At 38.6% G+C, this 13,132-nt stretch overlaps 2 long non-coding RNA genes across 2 annotated transcripts in view; one reads left to right on the forward strand and one right to left on the reverse strand.

Moving 5' to 3' along the window:
- LOC107561179 (uncharacterized) overlaps positions 1-13,132 on the reverse strand; it is an 88,223-nt gene that overhangs the window by 59,463 nt on the left and 15,628 nt on the right. The window lies entirely within an intron of this gene.
- LOC107561180 (uncharacterized) overlaps positions 10,453-13,132 on the forward strand; it is a 17,668-nt gene continuing 14,988 nt past the window's right edge. Inside the window, exon 1 of the long non-coding RNA XR_001605819.1 lies at positions 10,453-10,622. This is a non-coding gene — a long non-coding RNA (uncharacterized lncRNA). The remainder of the gene's footprint in view (positions 10,623-13,132) is intronic.

A 13,132-nucleotide genomic window follows, 5' to 3' on the forward strand; every position in this document is an offset into this window, starting at 1 on the left:
CAGTGCTGTTTTGTGTCTCTGAGCAACATGACGGTGTTTCGTTCTTGAATGAATCAACCGTTTAAAGATTCGGTTCAATCGCAATGACTCACTTATTAACAGTGACTTGCTGCCACCTACTGGCGGTTTTAATTTCACATTTCGGCTTTTTCTTTATTTTCTTTTTGATTTTTTTTCATGTTTTAAATCATTTCAAATATCAGTATTCAACGTTTTATGTTTAATATATCAAAACATTATTTATGCATTTGTAATTGCAGGTTAAATGCATTTATGTCTTGCATTAAACAAAATACATGAGTGTAAATGCATCTAAATGCCACTTAGATGCAGCTTCTGTGTTGATTTCATTTGCTTGGTAACAGCCCAAATGTCTTATTATTCTAATTCCCTGATTAAATGTAAGAATTTGACTCAAAAGATAATGGACACTTTTCGAAAAAATGGCTTTATAAAGGTAAAAATGCCCATAAAATGCAAAAATCAGTTTAAACTTATTGGAAAAGATTAATTTCTATCAGTATGACCTGACCACCACACCGAATATGAAGAATATTAAAAACATTAGGAGTCAGCTGTCTTCAGCAGTCCTTAAGATACCAGCACAATAACACACTCAGCAAAATATCGTCTAATTATCGTTATCAATAAAATCCCAGAAAATATCGAGATATAATTTTTTGTCAATATCGTACACCCCTAAGCTGGAGACTGCCCCAACAATTATAAAATAACACCAGAAAATTGCAGAATTTTTCTTTTATTAGCTGAATGCAAGGCGTGCTGAAGGCGGCTTCAGTCTGTTGCAGAAAAGCAGAGGCTGACAATGAGCGAAAAATGGGCAGAAATATTTGCACGCTATTACGGGGAATTTGTGAGTTACGGGGAGTTTAATAGGCTACATGAATATGTATCATAGCCTACCACTGAAATTACCTGAGCAGTTTTAATGTTTTAAAAAACCCGCTCATATAATAACGTGCATGGACGGGGCAAGAGCATAATATAAGCATCTGAAATACATGTAGGCTATAGCCTACAGTTCAGTTGAAACTGACCCAAGACCCACTCGGAACAAGAACGAGGTGTGGCGGTGAGAACCCGGGAGAGACGGGTTACACCTGCGCCATCTAGAGTTTCATGACAGAACTTTGCATTAAATGTGGCGATCCAAAACAGTGAATCTCATTGCTACTCAGGCAAAAGTTGGCTTCAAGAATGACCACACTGCTGATGTGAACTTATCGCTCGCACACCCTGAGCACATGTGAGTTATTTGTCTTATCGGCAAGGCATATTGGTATGCTCTTTCACCTTTGACATTACACACAAGGGATTCATGATAACTGAAAGAGGTGCTAAAGCGCTACTAATATCACTCACACACACATTCATATCATGAGGACATTTCTGCATTTCCATTAACATTATTTAGCATGTCTAAGCCATATTTCTCAAGGGAACTGTTGGCTGCTCTGCACAAAGTAGGTGATTTCAGCTTCTACTATTCAGGTGGTGACATTTGGTCCCCAAAACACAGTGAAACCTGACCTGAACACACAGGTCCATTATGTGACACACGAGCTGTCTCATGACAGCACAAACCCTCTTACACAGACAATAGTAGCAGTGCAATTAAACGCTCTCTGTGTGTGCGTGCTAACCATTACGTAATCTCTGTGTTCATTTTACATTCTCACATTTGTAGAAACTCACACAGTTATCTGCGTTCTCCATCTTTCTCATTCTGTTGTCTCTCACTCTATAAATACCTAAGCCAAAAACATACTCACTCCATCCCATCTGCACCCACAGGAGTCTTACTATACCAAATAATACACAGAGGCAGCATGCAACAGACATACAATGCATAGAAAAAACTGTGCATTTAATTATTAAATATTTTATATATTATTTTCATATTATTATCAGTTTTAGCACACTAAAGGAATTGTGCAAATCAGGCAAGACCTCAAACATGACCACAAAATCTGTGTAAATTATTATTCAGATAAACTGAATGCACACACACACACACACATATATGTATGTAAACATTTTACACACATACACATACAAAAGTATTTAAATAATGTAAATATATACAATAAATAAATAATGTAATACAATATAATACAAACAGACAGACTTTTGCATAAGTGTATTATACACGCACAAGTATTACATATAAATTAATATATAAATAAATCTAAAATATATATATGTACTATGTTATTATATTTAATTAATAAACACACAAGTATTACATAAATTAATAAATAAAAATACTAATTATATTGGAATATAATATATATAATGTGTATATATACACAAACACACGTGGTAATTAATGAAATAAAGAGTAAGAACAAATGAAGACAAAAAAAAGAAATAATGAGAGTTGTACATGATTGTTGATGTTCTGCATTAGCCTCAGATCTGTCTCATACTATTTATCAGGATTTTCCCAGGCGTGCACGTGGCTGTATGTATATAATTCTAGGTCACGAGTAAATATCCTTTTGTAGTCAGCTGTACCAGTGTGTGCATAACAATAGCTTGAGCAAATATACTCAGCAATAAGGGTGTGTGTTATCGAATATAAATCTCAACAGCGAGAGCTTTGTGGAAGAGTACATGTTTGAGAACACTTGTCCCGCCCAGTTTCCATTACATTTGGTGCCCTGATGAACAGGAAGTTTACAAAATAACATTATAATAGCATCTGCTATACCACATTAGTATCAATTCAGGTGAAAGTACCCCACCTGTAATGTAATAAATTATAATGCAGAGATGCATCTGAATTTAATGTTAATTACATTTCGAGAAGATTCAATACAGATTTTATTCAATGATGATTTTATACGGATTCAATTTCAATATGGCAATCTGTATTTAGTCTTATTTGAATGTGCATTCAATCTGAATCTAACTGTCAGACTTTGTTCCGTGTTTTGTGTGTGTTTTGCTCCCCATGTGCCCTCCTTGCCCATATTTGGTTAGTTTCCTGTTCCTGTCCTGATTATGTTGATTTAATTCCAGGTTTTCCCCATTTATTTCCATTGATCCCAAGTGTGTCTCATCATCCCCTTGTCTTGTCATGTGTTTAAATAGTGTTCCCTGTTTTTAGTTCAGTGTCCGGTATTGTTTGTCTTCATGTGCTACGTGAGGTTTTCTTGTTATAATTAAAGTTCTCTGGATTGATGTACTCCTTGTCTCCCGCCGTTCCTTGCTCCGCATTCCACTCAGTAGTGCAACCGTGACCCTAACCTAAGCTGAATGTGAATTAAATCTGAATTGGATGTGTATAAAATCCTAATTGAATATCAATCTGAATTCAGAATAAAATCTGAATCCAATCTGAACAGAATTAAATCCAAACTGAATCTGAAAAGGACACTTTTTCCCAGTCTTTGACGTCACCGTTCAGATAGTCAAGTCAATTTACTTTTATTTATATAGCACTTTATATGATACAGATTGTCAAAGCAGCTTTATAGTGTATTTTTCAGGAAATTTTAAATGCAGGTTTTTGGTCCAATAATTTTGTCGCGCCATGAAGGAATATATCATCAACATAAAAGTGAAAGCTAACTCCATGTTTCTTAATGATATTTCCCAAGGGTAGCATGTACAGGGTGAAAACCAATGGTCCTAGTACTGAGCCTTGTGGTACGCCATACTGAACTTGTGACAGTCACTAGTGCCATTATGTTGCCATTAGCATTCTCACAATGTAATTTCCTGCAGCTCTAAAGTATGCGCCAGCCTAGCAACTTCCGTTTGGATGAATGTGAATGCAAACGCATTCCTCCCTCCAGGTATTACAGACCCCCTTGGCGCCAAACACGGATGAGAGGAGATTGAGAACAGAGCAGCCCAACTGGTGTCGGATCATGAGAAGGAACAAACAGTGACATGCAAATGTGTGTGCGCATTTGGATTTGGTCTGTTTAGGCCATATTGTGCCTGCTCTTCTGGTTTTCCCTATCTGTGCTCACATCTGTGTGTTCATTTATCTTTCACTTTAATTATGGGGAGGATAACAGCAGTGTGTGTGCAAACAGTACACAAACACATACTCTCCCGTCAAGTGTTTTCTGGATGGTGAAATCACTTTTTATGAGATTGTTGTTGTGCATCATGTGTTTCATGTGTCAGCTCTCCATCACTTCACTGCTTTTCCCCCCTCTACTTTTAGTTCTGACCACCAGGGGGCATCAAAGTCCATTTTAGGGTCAGTGTGTCTTCAGAATAATAACTAGCAGAATTTACCACAATGATAGATAAAGGCTCATATGATAGATAAAGGCACTTAAAAAACAAAACAACAGGTGGCAATGGTCAGATGTTGGTGGTTGTTTCGAACCAGATTTCTATTACCTTCATGACAGCCTTCTTGATCTCTCTAATCTGGGATGCTTTACGAAAGGATCCATGAGAAAAGCCTGAGTTTTGGGCTTGGCGCCCTTTAAAGTGCACTTCAAAAAGTTTTACGCAGTGAAGAAATGAATAGTACTTCTGAAAAGTGTTTAAAAGTATACATCCCTCACATGGCATTAGAAATCCATGCATATCATTGGCCTACAAAATGAAGTGGGTCGCCTCATGAGAGTTGCCATTTTGAGATCACATGACCAGCTTACACTGAATCACTTAATCTCAGCAACCTGACTTACAACAGACACTTTCACTCAAGTAATACATTAATCACGACTTTACTGTAAATAGCGCATTTCCACAATGGCAATGGTACTATAGCTTAAATGGTGCTAGCAACACCAAAGTCATGGGTTCAATTCCCCAGGAATGCATGAACTGATACAATGCAAACTTTTAATTCAATTTAAGTTGCATCTGCCAAATGCATAATTATAAACATTTCCATGATGTTGCATCAGCGTTATCATAAGTCCAAAATTCCAGTGCAACATAAACAAAAAACTAATGAGTGCAACCTATTGGTTGTCATTGAAAAGTTGCCCTATGATGGACAGCTTCTGTTAATAAGCAGGAATAATTGACTAAATAAATAAGCAAACCCCATTCTTTCAGCGGGGGTGCTGAAAATCATTATCACTAGCTAACTGAGTCTATTCACGAAACGTATTTCTAGCATCAGGACTCATTATTGCGTCTGAAGATCTATAAATAGACTCCTGTGAAAGCAATTATCCAGCAAACTGAAGGTATGAGGCCCGAGAGTGAGTTAACGGTGGGCCGGTGTGGAAAGTGAGGTGAGATTACTTAAACGCAAGATCGCAAGAATGACAGGCTTGTTGGAACCAAGCACATGTGAGCAGGAATATTTGGGCATGGCGCCTCTTGAAAGGGATGACATTGAGGGCAGCCATCGCAAAGGAAATCAAACTATAACAAGCTACCTGGAGGGGAAATTGAGAGCGACGGCCAGTTGACAGAAGTCAGTAAACAAACATGATGGAATTCGGAATGTTGGTCGTGTTCCATCCTCCACCTGCTGCTCATTATGCATCCAACGCCTCCGAATATTAATCGAGATCATGAATATTTAACGATCCCCTCAATTGATTCTTATTGATAAATATTTAGCAGGTGATCACTGGGGACGAGTACAAAGGGGAATGAGAAATTAATATGTCAGGTCGTTTAACGAGTGTAATGGCGTGCTTTTCTTTTGAACCGCCCGCTGTCTCTTTCAGGCTCTTTATGTGGCTGGTTTATTGCCAGGTGTATGGAAAGCAATACAGACAGACAGATAGACAGATGACTGGATGGAAAAAAGACAGACAGACAGACAGACAGGAAGACAGATAGACGGATAGATAGATCGACAGATAGATAGATAGATAGATAGATAGATAGATAGATAGATAGATAGATAGATAGATAGATAGATAGATAGATAGATAGATAGATAGACAGACAGACAGACAAACAGACAGATGACTGGATGGAAGGAAAACAGACAGACAGACAGACAGGAAGACAGATAGACAGGCAGATAGATAGATGGACAGACAGATTTATACTGGGAAAAACAGATCAAGATATGAGAATAAAAGGACAACATGGTAGAAGAAGAGGAATGAAGGAATGAACAGACTCTGAAGACATGGCACTCATTCAGCACAATCTGTCCATCTCAACACATTGCCAGATTTTAACACACACACACACACACATACAAATCTCTTCTAACAACCTTGTTTAAACACATGAATCTGATGAATTTCCAGGCTGCGTTTGATGCATCATTTGTTATGGATGAAAGATAGATAGATAGATAGATAGATAGATAGATAGACAGACAAACAGACAGATGACTGGATGGAAGGAAAACAGACAGACAGACAGGAAGACAGATAGACAGGCAGATAGATAGATGGACAGACAGATAGATAGATTTATACTGGGAAAAACAGATCAAGATATGAGAATAAAAGGACAACATGGTAGAAGAAGAGGAATGAAGGAATGAACAGACTCTGAAGACATGGCACTCATTCAGCACAATCTGTCCATCTCAACACATTGCCAGATTTTAACACACACACACACACACATACAAATCTCTTCTAACAACCTTGTTTAAACACATGAATCTGATGAATTTCCAGGCTGCGTTTGATGCATCATTTGTTATGGATGAATATATATTGCCTGTATATTTCTATACTCTGCTTTCGTATGTTGCTGTGTTGTTGTTTGCATTATTTAGTTGATAGTATTTGTTTATCGGTACATTAGCCTTCATCTACACTCAGACTTCTTCAGATACAGTTCAACCGCTGCTACAGCTGGAAGATGCAATATATATAAAGACTGTGCATAACATATATGACATCCTATAAATAAACACAAACACACACACGCTTCCGTCAACTCACAGAGAAAGCACAACCTCACACACATTCAGCTTCTTTTCTCTCCCTCAGTGTGAAACACACACACAACAGTCTCTTTCCACTTAGCACAAAAATATCAAACATGAATAGTGAGTCCACATGAATCTGATGAATTTCCAGGCTGCGTTTGATGCATCATTTGTTATGGATGAATATATATTGCCTGTATATTTCTATACTCTGCTTTCGTATGTTGCTGTGTACTGTATTGTTGTTTGCATTATTTAGTTGATAGTATTTGTTTATCGGTACATTAGCCTTCATCTACACTCAGACTTCTTCAGATACAGTTCAACCGCTGCTACAGCTGGAAGATGCAATATATATAAAGACTGTGCATAACATATATGACATCCTATAAATAAACACAAACACACACACGCTTCCGTCAACTCACAGAGAAAGCACAACCTCACACACATTCAGCTTCTTTTCTCTCCCTCAGTGTGAAACACACACACAACAGTCTCTTTCCACTTAGCACAAAAATATCAAACATGAATAGTGAGTCACACACGCGCTCTTTCGTTCCGTCTCCAGCCCTCTGGAGAGGCTCTCTGCTCTCCGGAGAGGAAAGTGATTAAAAGATTTTTCCCTGTTTTTCTTTCACAGCTCCTCAAAAGCACAGCGCAAAACATGACAGGCCTTCACACACACACACACACACATATACAAAAGTGTGCGGCTGTGAGTGGTGGGTTTGTGATGTCATACCTCAGTCATTATCTAGTTGCTGTCGCTGTGCTAGTTTTTTGTTTTGTTTTAACACTACTTGGTTTTGTATCCTTAGTGATTATTTGGTCTCCTTTTACGCTCTTCCTATAATTCCACAGTTCTGCTTTCTTCGATAGCTTCGAGTTCCTCAAAACAGTTGGAGAGAAGAGAATAAAAGGAGAAGAAAATAAGATGATAAAGAAAGAAAAAAAGAGGATGAATTGGGATGAGATGAAAGGAGAGAATGAGAAGAAAAGAAAAGGAAACGGAATCATGAGATGCGATGCAGCTGCATGATTAATCGAAATAAAAGCAAAATCACTATATGGCTTAGGGCCATTATCAAAAGGCAAATGCTGCAATTTAAATGAAAACACATACGCGCTGCATGTTTCAATGTGAAGCATTGTGTTCATTTACACGTGAGCAGCTCATGATCCAGTGTTTTCAGCATCTCAATGCGAATCGGTTCACAGTAAATGCTGCTCCACACAAACTCATCTCTACATCTGCTCTAAGTTTGGGAATGCAACATGCGCCAACCATCATCCCAAATGTGTAATAAGAAGCACTTATGAACTGGCAGTTGTCAGCAAAACTGGTTTAAAGTCTTCCTGCAGTTTTCCACCAAAATAAAATCTTGATGGTCTAATGTTGGAAAATGAAGTGTAATTTTACAGTTGTACTGTGCAATAAAATTATTGTATTTTTTTCTTTAATACCAGATTTAATAATAATAATAATAATTTTATTTATATTTTTTAAATTATTATTATTATTATTATTTTATGTTCAAATTGCTCTAAAAGCTTGATGAGTTATAATCTGAACATGAAAAAATTAAGATTGCTATAAATATTAGAAGTGTAATTTTACAGTTGTACAGTACTGTACAATAAAATTATCATACATTTTTTTTCTTTAACATCAGATTTTATAATAATAATAATGTTAATTTATTATTATTATTGTTATTATTATTATTATTATTATTATTATTATTACATAGCCACATTGATATATAATAACAGGGTTTGGCTAAATTTTACGAACAAGCAAAAAAAAACTTTTTAAAAACAAAACTGCATTTGAGAGGAGCACAGGGAGGAACTGAGACAGTTTCTATTTGTGGAAAGAAAAAGAAACAAGAGAAAGAGAAAGAGAGAAGGGAGTCTCTCATCCCTTACGCAAAGAAAATATATTTCCTAATATATGAATGATCAATATATTAAACGACATAACAATATATAAGAAATTATACAGAATAATATATTGTGTAAATATATTACAATATACTGAATAATACATAAGGAATTGCCGCTTTTCATATATTGAAAAATATGTGACAATATATTTACTTATCTATCATAATATATGTAATTTTATATTCAGTAATACACTTTATAATATATAGATAATATATGGTACTGCATGTGTAAAATATATTAAACATATATTTACTAATGCAGTATATACACACATATTGTCAGACTCTGTTTCATGTTTTGTCTGTGTCTTGCTCCCCAGGTGTTTGTTGATTTCATCCCAGGTGTTTCCCATGTGTTATTTCCAATGATCCCAGGTGTGTCTCCTTAGTCCCTCGTCATCCTGTGCTTAAAAGTCTGAGTCCTTTGAGTTAGTGTTGTCCGGTATTGTTTGTTTATGTCAACTCCCTTGTGCTACGTGTGATTCCCCGCGATTTAAATAAACTCATTGGTTTGTACTCCTGGTCTCCTGGTTTCCTCATTCCGTGCTCCCCACAGTAGCACCCCATGACAGAATACCGGACCCAAAAAGAAAAAAAAAGGGGGGGACTGTTCTTCAGGTTTGTTTTTTCCACCTTTGTGCGAAGTTTTTGTTTTCCTTGGTTTTCCCCCCGCGGCTATGGAAATTGCCGCTCGCTTCTCCGCCCTAGCTCGCTTCGATCTCCCCTTCTACGAGTACGCCAGGGAGTTCTGCAAGCTCGCCGCAGTGACGCCGTCCTTAATCAGCTGCTCTGGCTCAGAAAAAAAAAGGGGGGGGGACTGTTCTTCAGGTTTGTTTTTTCCACCTTTGTGCGAAGTTTTTGTTTTCCTTGGTTTTTCCCTCGCGGCTATGGAAATTGCCGCTCGCTTCTCCGCCCTAGCTCGCTTCGATCTCCCCTTCTACGAGTACGCCAGGGAGTTCTGCAAGCTCGCCGCAGTGACGCCGTCCTTAATCAGCTGCTCTGGCTCGGGGCCAACTACCATTGCCCTGTGGACCTCCCAGACACCACTGGACTAAGTTGGATAGAAGGTGTCTTCCGGTGTCTGGGGAGTGTCCTGTCCCGAGCCAGAACCAGTCCGCCGCCGTCCGCGGCTCCCCCAAGTCAGCAAGGAGTTCCCGAGTCAAGTCAGCCGGCAGTTAATGTGGCAAGCCCAAAGGACGTTAATGTGGCAAGCCCAAAGGACGTTAATGTGGCTAGCCCACCAAGTGTTCATGTGGGCCCAGTGTCGGTTCCAGCACCAGTGCCCGCTCCTCGTAAGTGCCTTCCAGAGCGCCCTCAAGTGCCCGTTCCCCCAGAGCTCACTCCAGTGTCCTGTTCCAGAGTATAGCCCAGGGAGGGCTCCGGTTTCCCCGTTAAGCCCAGGGAGGGCTCCTGTTTCCCCGTTAAGCCCAGGTAGGGCTCCTGTTTTTTTTGGGGGGGGGGGGCTAGTGGCCGAGGCTGGGGCTGCCTCCGCCCTGGCCTCCCGAGTCCCCTGCTCCACCCTGGCCTCCAGAATCCCCTGCTCCGCCCTGGCCTCCCGAGTCCCCTGCTCCGCCCTGGCCTCCCGAGTCCCCTGCTCTGCCCTGGCCTCTCGAGTCCCCTGATCCGCCATGGTGTCCCGAAGGGGTACTGCTCTAGAGGCCCACTGTCCCGTGTCTGTCCTGAGGGACCTCCAGAGCGCCCACCCCCCCTTCCCGTTGGATGTTATATGGTGTGAGGACACGCCTTCCGGAGGGGGGTGTTATGTCAGACTCTGTTTCATGTTTTGTCTGTGTCTTGCTCCCCAGGTGTTTGTTGATTTCATCCCAAGTGTTTCCCATGTGTTATTTCCAATGATCCCAGGTGTGTTTCCTTAGTCCCTCGTCATCCTGTGCTTAAAAGTCTGAGTCCTTTGAGTTAGTGTTGTCCGGTATTGTTTGTTTATGTCAACTCCCTTGTGCTATGTGTGATTCCCCGCGATTGAATTAAACTCATTGGTTTGTACTCCTGGTCTCCTGGTTTCCTCGTTCCGTGCTCCTCACAGTAGCACCCCATGACACATATATGGAAATGGGCTATATATTTCTTATATTTATCATTTATGATATACATGTTGCATACTTTTAAATATAGCTAGTTTACAATAGCATAAGCACATCTGCTCATACTAAACATTTAATGAACAGACTATCACTGTGCTGAAATTTATTTTTAAATAAAATAACGTATAATCTAATATTTGTCCAGTCATCATTCTAACCACAGGTTCTACTCCTCTGCACAATGGTGACCCCACAAACTTACACACCAGAAACCCTTTTACATTTCAATTACAACATTAAACACTAACAGATCTCCCCTATATTAATATTGAGAAAAAACACATGAAATAACACTTAATTTTAAAATTGTTACTCTCATTTAGCAGTCAAGCAAAGCATGCTGGGAATTAGAAATCTGCTGTAACTCATTCAGTGAATGTGTGTATATATGTGTGTACATACATTCACATTTATATGGGAGCACCTATGTGCAATATATACTAAATAAAGAATCAAACAATGAATATTTATTTCTTAATTTCTAAATATATTTGTATGTATCAATACATAGCCTTATATTGTCAATGCATATATTGCTGTATATTGAAAAATATAAGCACTAGTTTCTAATATATGGAAATGTATTATGTAATATATAGCATTATATGTTGCAGTATATTCCCATATATTTTTGTTTCGTAAGGGATGCTGCTCATATTGAACTAAGGCATGGTTGCATAACACGTTGCATGCATTAAAGTCCATGTCGTGTGCGTTCACACACACAGGCACGTATACAGTGTCATGTAGCTGTATGACGAAAGCCTTTGATGTCTCAGTTCCTCCCTGTGCTCCTCTCATCATCAGTAAACCTGCTCTCACCTCTGAGTTTACAAAGTTGCTCAATCTGACTGTCTGCGCTCGCTCAGAGACACATTCACTGCTCTCCTCTACATGACCTTGACTGAAGAATCACTCCAGGGGTTCTTCTCTCCATCATTCTGTTCTGCACATTTTGACATATTAATCCTGCTTCCGAAACTTCAAATTGTCTGAGAGTCCGTCTGGAGACAGTCCTGAGAGAAGAAATGAAATGAGAGACGGGAAGAGAAAATGAGTGGTAGGATAAGACAAAAATAAAAGAAACAAAAAATGAAGTGAAATGAAAAGGGATGAGACAAAATGAGAAATTGAGAGGAGAGGTAGTGAAGAAATTAGCAAAAAAAGCTGAGACCAACTAAGAAAAAGTGTGAAGAAATGAAAATCAAGAAGAAGTAAACAGAAGAAACGAGAAGAGACAAGTCAAGACTAGACGAATCAATTTGAAAGGAAAAATGAAGAGAGGAGAAATGAAAAAGGAAAGAGACTAGATGAGAAAGTGAGACGGAGAAGAAACAAGTAACCAAATATTTTAGGAAAGACAAAACTGGAAAAGGTGAGAAAATAAATGTAAAGAAAGGAGGAAAGAAGATGAGACAAGATGAGAAAAGAGATCGTATTTAGACGAGAAGAAGTACAGTCAAAGAAGAAATAAGCAGACAATAGTTGAGGAAAAACAAAATGAGAAAAGACAAGAAAATGCAAAGTGAGACAAGTAAACAAAAAATTCAAGCTGAGACCCACCGAGAAACAAAAGGAACAAAAAGAGAAAAAACAGCAGGAGAGGAGACGAGAAAAGAGAAGAGAAGAAAATGAAGCTTGTCGAGACAAGACAAGAATAAGAGGCGGAGAAGAAACAAGCAAACAACAGATGAGGTGAGTGAGACGAAATGACAAGAGACAAGACAAGAAGTAAGAAGAGACAACGCAAGATGAGACATGTAGAGAGGAAAAGAGAAAATGAGAGGTGAGTCAGAAGAAGTATGTAACGAATCAGCTCATGGGAAATATGAATAATTAACCATAACTAGTTATAATTAATTATGAATATTTTGGATCCGCTGTAGATATTTAGCTGACCTCTCAGGGTCAACTGTCTTGTCAATTCTAAGAACGTTAGTTTCCTGGTTAAGGGAAATAACTTTCTTACTGTACAATTCTACAAAAGCTTGTAGCATAAATCTGCATGATTAAGTGACTCCAGTTATAAGCAAACAATGAACCACGTCAAGTGTGATACAAGTAAGGTTTTATTAACTACATAAACACTTAAACTAGTCTAACATACTACATAAACACATAAACTGGTCTAACATACACACACACACACACACACACACACACATACACACATACAGTTGGTATAGGAAAGGGTTAAAGCTTAACTCAGTACAGAGAAGAGA

This window comes from Sinocyclocheilus grahami, unplaced genomic scaffold (assembly GCF_001515645.1).
Source record: "Sinocyclocheilus grahami isolate Dianchi unplaced genomic scaffold, SAMN03320097.WGS_v1.1 scaffold759.1, whole genome shotgun sequence".
NCBI classification, from domain to species: Eukaryota; Metazoa; Chordata; class Actinopteri; order Cypriniformes; family Cyprinidae; genus Sinocyclocheilus; species Sinocyclocheilus grahami.